Below are 10229 nucleotides of genomic sequence, written 5' to 3'. Positions count from 1 at the left end.
TCAACACCTGTGGGTAAGATAAGTCTTTCAGCTTTACATTACTAGCACTATTTACTCCACCCTACTCATGTCCTTACCAAACAATGATCGTTTGCATTTTTGTCACCGTTTGCATTGGACATAAATGCAATTGCATGCAATTCATTAACTGAATCCCAATATTACAAGTCGAGATCCGTAAAATATCTTCATTGATTAAGGTCACTATGGTAACGAACACAACAAGATCCAATCTCATGAATTTGGACTTAGGATTGCGATTTTAATTCTGCCCTCAACGGATTATCAATTAAATAGTCTTGATGATTTGGCCCAGAAGGTGGTTGGTATTGATCGTTGGGAAAAATAAGAAATAGACGGTTATGTCTCACTTTCCTTATTCCAACAATCCATGCCAATTGCTTTAGATGTGTAATGGGCCCAAACGGGTCCTTATCTGTAATAAGCATTCCAATTTTGGGTGTGAACTTCACAAGATAGGTGGTCTAGATAGAACGTTTCATTTTGATATAGATGGACAGACGGATCTTACAACATAGTTCATGTTAATGGTTGGCCAGGATCTATATGTTAAAGGTCCATATTATTTTGTATTCACATCCTTAATTTCCTACCTAATGAATGGTCCAGATGGCATGCTTGCACAACACAGAATGGATGGATCAAATCTGCGAACTAATCCCCACAAATAGTGTTGGATGAATGGGGACAAGTCCATAGATTGGGCTCAATAAGTCTGAGTTCATGAGTAAGCCCAAACAATTGATCCGCTGACCCATGCCATATAGATATCTAAGAAGGGCGCAAGCCTTTATCTGGTTTTTAAAACATCCCTGATGGGCATTGAAAAGCAAGAGAGGGCCAAAACCCTAACCTCGAATTGTGCCGCCATTACAATCCCGTTCTTTAGATAGAGATCAACCATCATCCAGCCGTCAGCTTTCTAGTAATCGTCGTTGATTGTTTCTGACTAAGAGGGAGGAGATGGGCTTGGAGTCCATGACTTCTGTCAGCGGTAGAGAAATGTACGCTTCTTTTCCCTTTTATTTTTTTATTTTTTTTATAAGGGGTTTGAAGAAACCCTCTACTATTCCATATCAATGGCAGTCACCACCACCGCCACCCTCTTTTCTGTCGACAAAGGGAACCATGACAGTGAAAACCTAAAGGGTTTTAAAAGAACCCATCTCAATGCATGAAACAATGGCAACCACCAATGGCTGTCGTGGTTGGTTAATAGAAACAGTACTTCCGGATCATCTGTGATGGAGGGTACTTTGTTGTTCATGGTTTTTGTTTTGGATACACATAAGTAAGGTGCATCCCCCACCCAAAAAAAATAAAAGAATAAAAAAAATTCAAAATGTGTGTTAAAATGTCATTAACGGTAGCAGCAACAACTCCTTAGACAGTGAAAACCCTTCTTTCGGTTAGGGTTTAGGGGACTGTTAGATTCCTCCAAAAGGATTCCAATTGTTTAAGTTGCTGGATTCTAGTAATATCTTAATGCTAGATCCACAGGCCCGGTGACAATAACAGTTTATTCCACTATCGTTGTTGGATGCTGGAAATAAATACAAAATCAAATAGTAATGGGCTAATTTGAATCTGGTTAGACTATGATTAGAACACAGATGTAGCCCCAAAGGATTAATGAACATATTCAATAATTTGAACGGATCCACCATAGCCGATGCATAGACCGCTCTGATACCAAATGTGAACTTTATGCAGAATTGTAAAGGATCGAACTATGCATCAAGTATGGAGATCAATGAAGTTGTATCAAAGGTGTACTTGATTGAGAAGCCATAGCCGTAAAAGATCGCTGAAATCTTCCTCGCCTTACATACTTAGAGAAGCATCATGATGGGATGAAAAGCTTTAGTCGTATGTAGGATTGGGGACCTTGACCTATTTATATAGTTTAGAGGGCTGAGCAGTTTGGAATCCATTGAAACTCCTCTCCATAAGGCTCCACACGAATTTGAGTATCCTAGTTCAACTAGAACACTGTGCGTGTGGCATAGTTGTAGCGCACGACCCCTTACATGATTTTAAATGAATCACAACTGAGTGGGGTTTACTGGTATTCTGATCACATTACGTAACCCTTAGGGCAATCCAAACCGTTGATCAATAAGGCCCACCTTATAGAATTCTTATAGCTAGATGGCATAATAGTTAGTAAACCATTGACCAACAATGGAATGCTAATTAATATCGCATAACGGTTGCAATTTGGGGATGGTGGGAGTTTTTCAAAGGTTAAGAGGTTCTAGAGACAAGCCAATCGCTCCATTTAAGTTTTTCGAGGAGTTTAACAGTTCTCTACAATGCTGGTAGAAGTCCAACCTCGAGAGGCACAATGGCCAATAGAAGAGGCTACTGAAGTCAAGAGTAGGGTCAAGATTGGGGATATGAGACCATCTTTTTTTGTAGAAAAAAAATGTGTTTGGTCTTCTCTCTTTCTCAATTCGTAATTAGTTCAGATTATATTCGACTCCACACATTTTAATTACATTTGCAACATTTATCCTTTTTTTTTTTTTCATTTTACTGCCATTCTCTCTTTCCTTCTTTTACTTTATTTTCTTGCACAAAGGCTCTAACTTTGTGAACAAAGGCCATGTTTTGTCCTTTTACCTCATTTGCCTACCTAGAGCTCTCAACTATGTGTAGAAAAGCTAAGTTTGCTCTTTTACTTTAATTGTTTGCCTAGAGTCTTCTACTCCACCAAGAAAGGCTAGATAATCTCCTTTCTTATTACATGCCCAGGCCCTATGGGTTTTGTGGAGCAAGTGTCACGCCCCAAACTTGGAAATCGGATTCACAGGAATTCGATCACCGAACCCAGTGCCGACAGCCTCCGTAGTACCCTATTCTCGGCTCCCAACGTTCATACGCTAGATTCCGATCCTAGGATTCTACAAGGAGAATTTTCCAATGTACATTTGTTTCTTAAGAAGCATAACCACAAGTATACCCAAATTATAAAGGCAACATCACATATCCACTAATATAATCATTTGAATACAATGCTGAAAGGGAAATATATATATCGAAAATTCAATCATAAAGGCAACATCACATATCCACTAATATAATCATTTGAATACAATGCTGAAAGGGAAATATATATATCGAAATCAAAGCTCTAGAAGACAGCTGCACACTCCAAGCTCAACGCTGCTGTAACCTAATGCCACCTACACGCATCTATCGTGTATAAGCTTATAGAAAGCTTAGAGGGTGGTGAAAGTGTGTGTACAAGGTAAGTGCCAAGTATACCATAAAGCCCATAAATCATACATCATCGGAATAAGCAGAAATACTGACAAGATCATGAATCATACGATATCAGAGTAATCAGAGTAAGCGGAAATATACTTGTAAGTCCATGAGTCATATAATATCAGAATACGCAATACAGATCAGCGATGCAAATGAGGAGTTATAGAGAGCCAAATATCAGATGCAGAGGGTACAACGCAATATGTAAATCCTGCTAAATCCGTCTAGGCCATATAAGTATAGAAAACATAACGACCCAAAATGCCATATGAATGCGGATGTAATATGCGATGCGAATGAAATGACCAAGCTGGAGTGTGAGGTCGGGATGATAGTATGTAGTATCACAGGCTATGGGGTCCATCACAAGAGACTTCTATCCAAACCAATCCCATACCTAAATTTGGATAGTCAGACTCAATGTGGTAAACTCCTGGTCTCAGGTTAGTCGCGCGCCTAATCGAAATCCTGGCCATGTGAAGGTACACGTAACAAATAGTTGCGCACCACCAGCCCTAGTGGATCGTGAATGAATGAATGAATGAATATACAATTCTTGCTCAATAAGTCCACATATCAGTACGGTTCCTCTCTAGGATCATCACCGGGGTCTAGTACACTCCACGCCACCTGCCGCCCCATCAAGCATACAACTAGATAAGTGGAAGAGACCTCACTATCCACCTAGTTAGTAGTTTGCCAATACCTACCCGGCTCGTTGATAGTGGACCCATTCATCGAGCTGGTCAAACTCAGCCTAACTATGCTAACTCCCTCGGGCGGGTAAGGCCACACCCCCTCCCAACTGACCACGGCACAGTGGGAGATGCAGCCTCCTGGTATTCGGCACTCGGGCGCTCATGTATATCCACTTGGTCTCGACGTTGGGGCGTCCTCTGGTACCAAGAGGGTTTTAGGGATTTTCACCTAGGGCCATCTATGACAGCCCGATGCTCAAACAGATTTTCGGTGTCTCATCTGGCCATCCACAATATGCATGTGGAGGCTACGGTCCTGATGTCGCTAGGGCGTATAGTAATCATAAGTTACAATGAAAGATGCATGAGTCATACAATCCAGTCACGCATCTGTCCTTTGCATACCGTATGCTCACGTGAGATAACCTCCGCCTATCAGGGAGTATCATAACAATCTGCGCAATGACATATGCAATGGTCAACCACACATCATAACAAACATGCAGATGATGCGTATGGGCATGTATCATTATGCTTGATCAGAGTCAAATATTGCATATCAGACCCCAGTAATTGCCTAAATTGACGTACATGATGAGAATTAATGGAGTGTTTTACTCGTGGTTTTATTACAGGATGAAATCAGGAGTGTGTATTGAAAATTGATGTTAAAGGCATGGATTTTATGATCCAAAGTCTCCAGAGCATGGGATGGACTCCAGAAAACCAATAGTGAAGATTTTACATGCCTGGGATCTGAGGAAAGCACGATAAAGAGGCCTGAAAAGGGTCCAGAATGCAAGATCACATGGTTCCCGCCATCCGATCAGTTCAAAACTTCATACATGGGATGAGGGCCATAAATTAACAATACATATTAATTTTCATCCATTAAAGATCTCGGGAAGTGAGCCAACTAACAAATCAGCCCGTTAATCTCCAATTTGGGGCCCACCTGATATTTGGAACTGCTTCAAACTTGGCGTTGACGGTTGAAATTATATGACAAAGAAGATGGACGGATTGGATTTCTCGAAATCATCACAGTGGACCCATATCTATAGCGTGTGTACACAGTGCACATGTGCACTGCCTGAGCACCGAACGGACTAAAGTCGGTCAGCGCCGCTGACCCGACTTTCCTTTTTAAATACGGCAGTTGCCGTTTTCAGCACGCGTAACGGACGAAAATCCATTTTTACAGAATGGACAATCCAAACCGTCCATCCGCTTCCTGGGGCAGTTATAACCATCGCCTAGATGTCCGTTTGGTTCCATGCATGTGTACGGACGTTGATCGCTGAAAAACGTAAAACGGACGGTGAGTTCAAAACTCTGTGGGCCACCGCAACTCTAACTCGAAATTGGGCATTCCTAGCCGTTTTTTCATCCTCCATGCAATGGACGGAGTGGATTATTGAAATAATTATCAAAATGGGTCCCACCATTGCCACGGAAGTTGTTTTCGCGTCCGCGTAAAGGACGACCGCTGGCCGTTTTTGCGAAGGATTGTGGGCCCCGTACGTCACCCGTACGGCCGATCCGAGCCGTCCATCGTGTAGATGGGTTCGAGAACTACAAAACCATGCTGATATTCCACTCCCATACGGACACACGTGTGCGTACAGAGGCCACAAAAGGGCTACCCGGTGACGTTCAAAACTGATCTTTTTGTATTTTCTTCTCTGGCCGTGTCAATGGACATTCAAAACCACCCATTCTTGATCGAAATTTCGTCCGAATCCAATGGACGGGGTGGATTTTTCAGAAAACACCTCTGTGGGGTCCACCGATCACGGCTGCGAAAAATTGCACTTCGAGTCCTTCTACGACTCCGCCACCGATCATCAGCTATAAAAGGGGAGTTTTAGACGTGGGAAAGGCATTCGGAACCAGGGGAAGAAGAAGGGAACCAGGAAGAGAAGAAAGAGAAGGAGGAAGAGAGAGAGATCGATTGGTTTGGTGTTTAATTTTTATGAATTTTATTTAATATTTTTTATGGATTTTATGGGTCACTAATCTCTCAGCTAGGGCTGAGATGAAGCCCCTAATTTGATTAGCTCTTGTATTGGTTGATTTACTTTGAATATTAATTAATTTGTCTCTTTCTCTAAGTGGGCTTTATGGGTTTAAATTCTATACTTCTCCATCTATGAACTTGATTAAAGTATATATATGGATGTTGTTTGGATGCTTATTATAGGTGCTTGTGTCTGATCAAGAACAAGTTTCCTATAGAGGAAGAAACAGGGTGCTTTAATGAATTGTACATTCCATGTGCCCGACCAAGGACATGGGATATGTCATTCATGGCATTGCTGAAAGGAATTAGACAGTCTGTATGCCCGATTAGGGACACAGATTGTGCTTTCTCTATATAAGTGGTATCAATCTAGGTCAAGGTGAATCAACAGACAAAACAAGGTTTAGGATAATTAGGGGTGGATTCGAAAGTCCTAGTGCTCTCTCTCTGATTGAATTTTCTTCCCTGTTCTTAATTAATTGATTTTCATAAAATTGTGCTTAGTAATTCATTCCATTATTTGTTGGATTAGTTAAGGAGAATCATAGATTTGAATTGTGACGACCAGTCCTCGTGGGAACGATCTCGTAATACGTACCGTATCTACATCTGATTCATATACTTGCGAGTTTAAAAATCATTTAAATCATGTTGGTTTAAATAAAACATCAAGTTTTTGGCGCCGTTGCCGGGGACTGTTTCGGTCCAATTGGATTTAAGATTCTCTCTTATCATAATTCATAGCTTAGGATTTTTTCTAACTTAGAGTTCTTTTCTTGATTTTAGAAACTAACCTATTTCCTGTTTTGTAGGTCCTGACATAAATTTCTAAGTTAGATTCTAACATAGATCTCCAAATTGGAAGTGAAGGAAGAGCTCCCTATTCTTCAGACATCAATCATCTCCTTTTCCGGGTTCTTTCTTCCCATTCTTATTTACATAGTTTTGACTTGTTTTAGAATCTCATAGTTCCTAGGTCTAGTTTTATTTCTCTTAGGTTACTTCTTAGTTTAGTTTTCTTTCTTACATTGCAATAACATAGTTTATGCTAGGACGTAGATCTCTGAATATAGAACTAGCACCGTTTGATCCTGAGATTGAAAGAACAATTCGTGAAAGATTGAGAAATAATCCTGTTGAAATGGCGAATGAGACTGAAGTTAAAGCTCTCAAAGATTATTCAGCTCCTATCCAATTTAATGCGCCTTCATGTATAGTGTTGCCAACCACTACGGCAGCACACTTTGAACTTAAACCTGGAGTCATACAATTGTTGCCATCCTTTTATGGATTGGACAAGGAGGACCCATATCATCATGTGAAAGAATTCTTAAACATTTGCTCCACCTTTAAGTTCCAAAACTTCTCAGACGATTCGATCCGCCTACGCCTGTTTCCTTTTTCTTTGAAGGATAAGGCGAAAGCATGGTTGAATTCTCTAGAAGTTGGATCTATCACTACATGGGACCAACTGTCTAAGAAGTTCTTAAACAAGTTCTTCCCCGTTCACAAAACCAATGCCCTCCGTAGAGAAATTACTAACTTCACACAAAAAGAGGGCGAGCACTTTCATGAATGTTGGGAAAGATGGAAGGACTTGCTTCTTAAATGTCCTCACCATGGTTTTGAGAAGTGGCAACAAGTTCAATACTTCTATGACGGTCTGACACCACAGAACCGCCGCATGGTTGATGCCACCAGTGGAGGGTCATTCATGACCAAAAGTGATGTCGAAGCGTGGAACTTCTTTGAAACCTTGTGCGAAAATTCCCAACAGCAATGGGATTATTCAAATAGAGGTGACAAAAGTCCCCAACCACAAAAGAGAGGTGGTATATATGAGATAGGAGTCATGCCAGCTGAGCGCCAAGCTTGATAACCTGACAAAGAAAGTTGATGCTCTGGTATTAAATAATGGACCACCACAAACAACTCAAGTCGAGGCATATGCCACATGTTCTAGTCCTGCCCATCCTATGCAGTCTTGTCCATCGGGTGCAGCATTCCCAGAACTTCTCTCTGAACAAGTTCATGCTATGAACACTTTTCAAAAATCTGGGAATGATCCTTACTCAAACACCTATAATCCAGGGTGGGCTAGACATCCAAATTTCTCTTGGGCAAAAGGACCACAACAAGGAGGACCGTCTGGAAATCCTCCTATGCAACCTTACTCCCAAGTGGGCAATCAACAACCTCAGCAGTTCTCACAGTATCAACAAGTGCCTACACAATCAAGGAAACCATCTCTTGAGGATACACTCCATCTTTTCATGCAGAGTTCTCTCCAATTCCAAAAAGACACCCAACAAACCTTACTGGCCAACCAGCAAAGCTTACATGCAAATGCACAATCCATTGCCAAGCTGGAAGCACAAATGGGTCAACTAGCTGCCACATTGAGTGAGAGAGAGAAGGGCAAGTTCCCTGGCCAACCTGAGGCTAATCCAAAGGGACAGTATGAGATTGGCTCTAATTCCAACCAAGGGCAATATCATGAACAGGCCAAATCGATCACTACCCTTAGGTCAGGCAAGCAGATTGATAACAGAATAGAGATGCCTGGGGATGAATCAAATTCTAAAACAGAAGATCAAGATGAAGCAGAGAGCCATACCAATGCATCCAAAGTCCAAAAGCTCTCTGACTCTCCAAGAGCCACTAATGTGCCACCTTATGTGCCCAAAGCACCCTTTCCTCAACGTCTGGCACCAATAAAGAAAAGAAATAACTTTGATGAAATCTTGGATGTGTTTCAAAAAGTGCAAGTCAACATCCCGTTGCTTGACGCTATCAAGCAAGTCCCTGCTTACGCTAAGTTTCTTAAAGATTTATGCACTCAAAAGCGTAAGCAGAATGTTCATAAGAAAGTCTTCCTTGCAGAGCAGCTCAGCTCCATGATTCAACATAACACCCCTCCTAAATTTAGGGATCCAGGAGCTCCCACCATTTCTTGCGGCATAGGAGATCATAAGATCGGGAAGGCATTACTTGATTTAGGGGCGAGTGTCAATTTGTTACCATATTCGGTTTATGAGCAGCTAGGACTTGGTGAGCTGAAACCAACTAAAATAACATTACAACTAGCCGATAGATCTGTCAAGGTGCCCCGGGGTGTTATTGAAGATGTGTTAATCCAGGTTGATAAATTTTATTTTCCAGTGGATTTCATAGTTATAGATACTCAGCCTGTCCAGAATCTTCATAGTCAGATCCCAGTCATTTTGGGTCGTCCATTTTTGGCCACATCTAATGCTATTATCAATTGCAGGAATGGAGTTATGAAATTGTCCTTTGGTAACATGAATATTAAACTCAATGTTTTTAATGCAGGACAACAATCCTCAGATTTGGATGACATATTTGAAGTGGACATGATCGAGAGCCTTGTGCAGGACTCCTTCCGTACATCTTTTGAAGATCCTCTTAAGACCTGCTTAGCACAATCGGGCATGGATTTTGACATTGATAGTCCCATCCATGAAGTCAATGCATTGCTCGACTCTACTCCTATATTGGAGACTGAAAAATGGAGAGCGAAAGTGGAACCTCTTCATCCCTCTGAGACTCTTCCTGACAGCACAGTTTGTAACTCTGAGAAGACAAAGGCGAGCAGGCTGCTTAATGTTCTTAGAGCATATAAGGCAGCAATTGAACGGAAGATAGAAAAAATCCAGGGAGTATGCCCCACTGTATGGATGGATCATGCTGTGGTAATATCGCATAACATGCAAAGGAAGCGTGATCCTAACATAGAAGAAGTCGTTCGAGCAGAAGTCCTTAAATTATTTGACGACAGTGTCAGTTGCCTTATTTCAGATAGCACAGTTCATGGGAACTCACATCACTTGTCTGGGATCGGTTAATGAAAGTGTTGAGTTAGTTACTTCAATGTTTGTGGGTAACATTACTGCAAACCCTCACGAGACTACAACTCGTCCACTAGGGGTAACCTAGGGGTTTAAAGGCTTGTTGCATGCGCTAAATGCAATCGAGAGCACCTGCGAAAGTGGTATAGGTAGGATCTTCTTTTGATTTTCTTTTTGTTATTTTTGCTTATGTTGATTTCTCTCTTGTGCTAACTTGCTCTTACATTGAAATTTTTTTTTTGTGTGAAAGCCTCTTGATTCTCCGTCCAGGTACTATCTTTCCCTCACTCCTCTTTTATTTTCGTTGTCCTATGTGCATTGCTTGCTTATTTCTTTTACATTGAG

General features: G+C 41.3%; 1 non-coding gene across 1 annotated transcript; it reads right to left on the bottom strand.

Annotated features, from left to right (window-relative positions):
• Nucleotides 1-7534: 7534 nt before the first annotated feature.
• LOC131234252 (small nucleolar RNA R71) lies at nt 7535-7641 on the bottom strand. Its single transcript, XR_009165655.1, has one exon. It is a non-coding gene; the product is annotated as a small nucleolar RNA R71 (small nucleolar RNA).
• Between the last annotated feature and the right edge of the window lie 2588 nt (nt 7642-10229).

This window comes from Magnolia sinica, chromosome 18, assembly GCF_029962835.1.
Source record: "Magnolia sinica isolate HGM2019 chromosome 18, MsV1, whole genome shotgun sequence".
Classification (NCBI taxonomy): Eukaryota; Viridiplantae; Streptophyta; class Magnoliopsida; order Magnoliales; family Magnoliaceae; genus Magnolia; species Magnolia sinica.
Note: the sequence above shows the minus strand (reverse complement) of the source record. Positions and strands in the feature narration are given on the sequence as shown.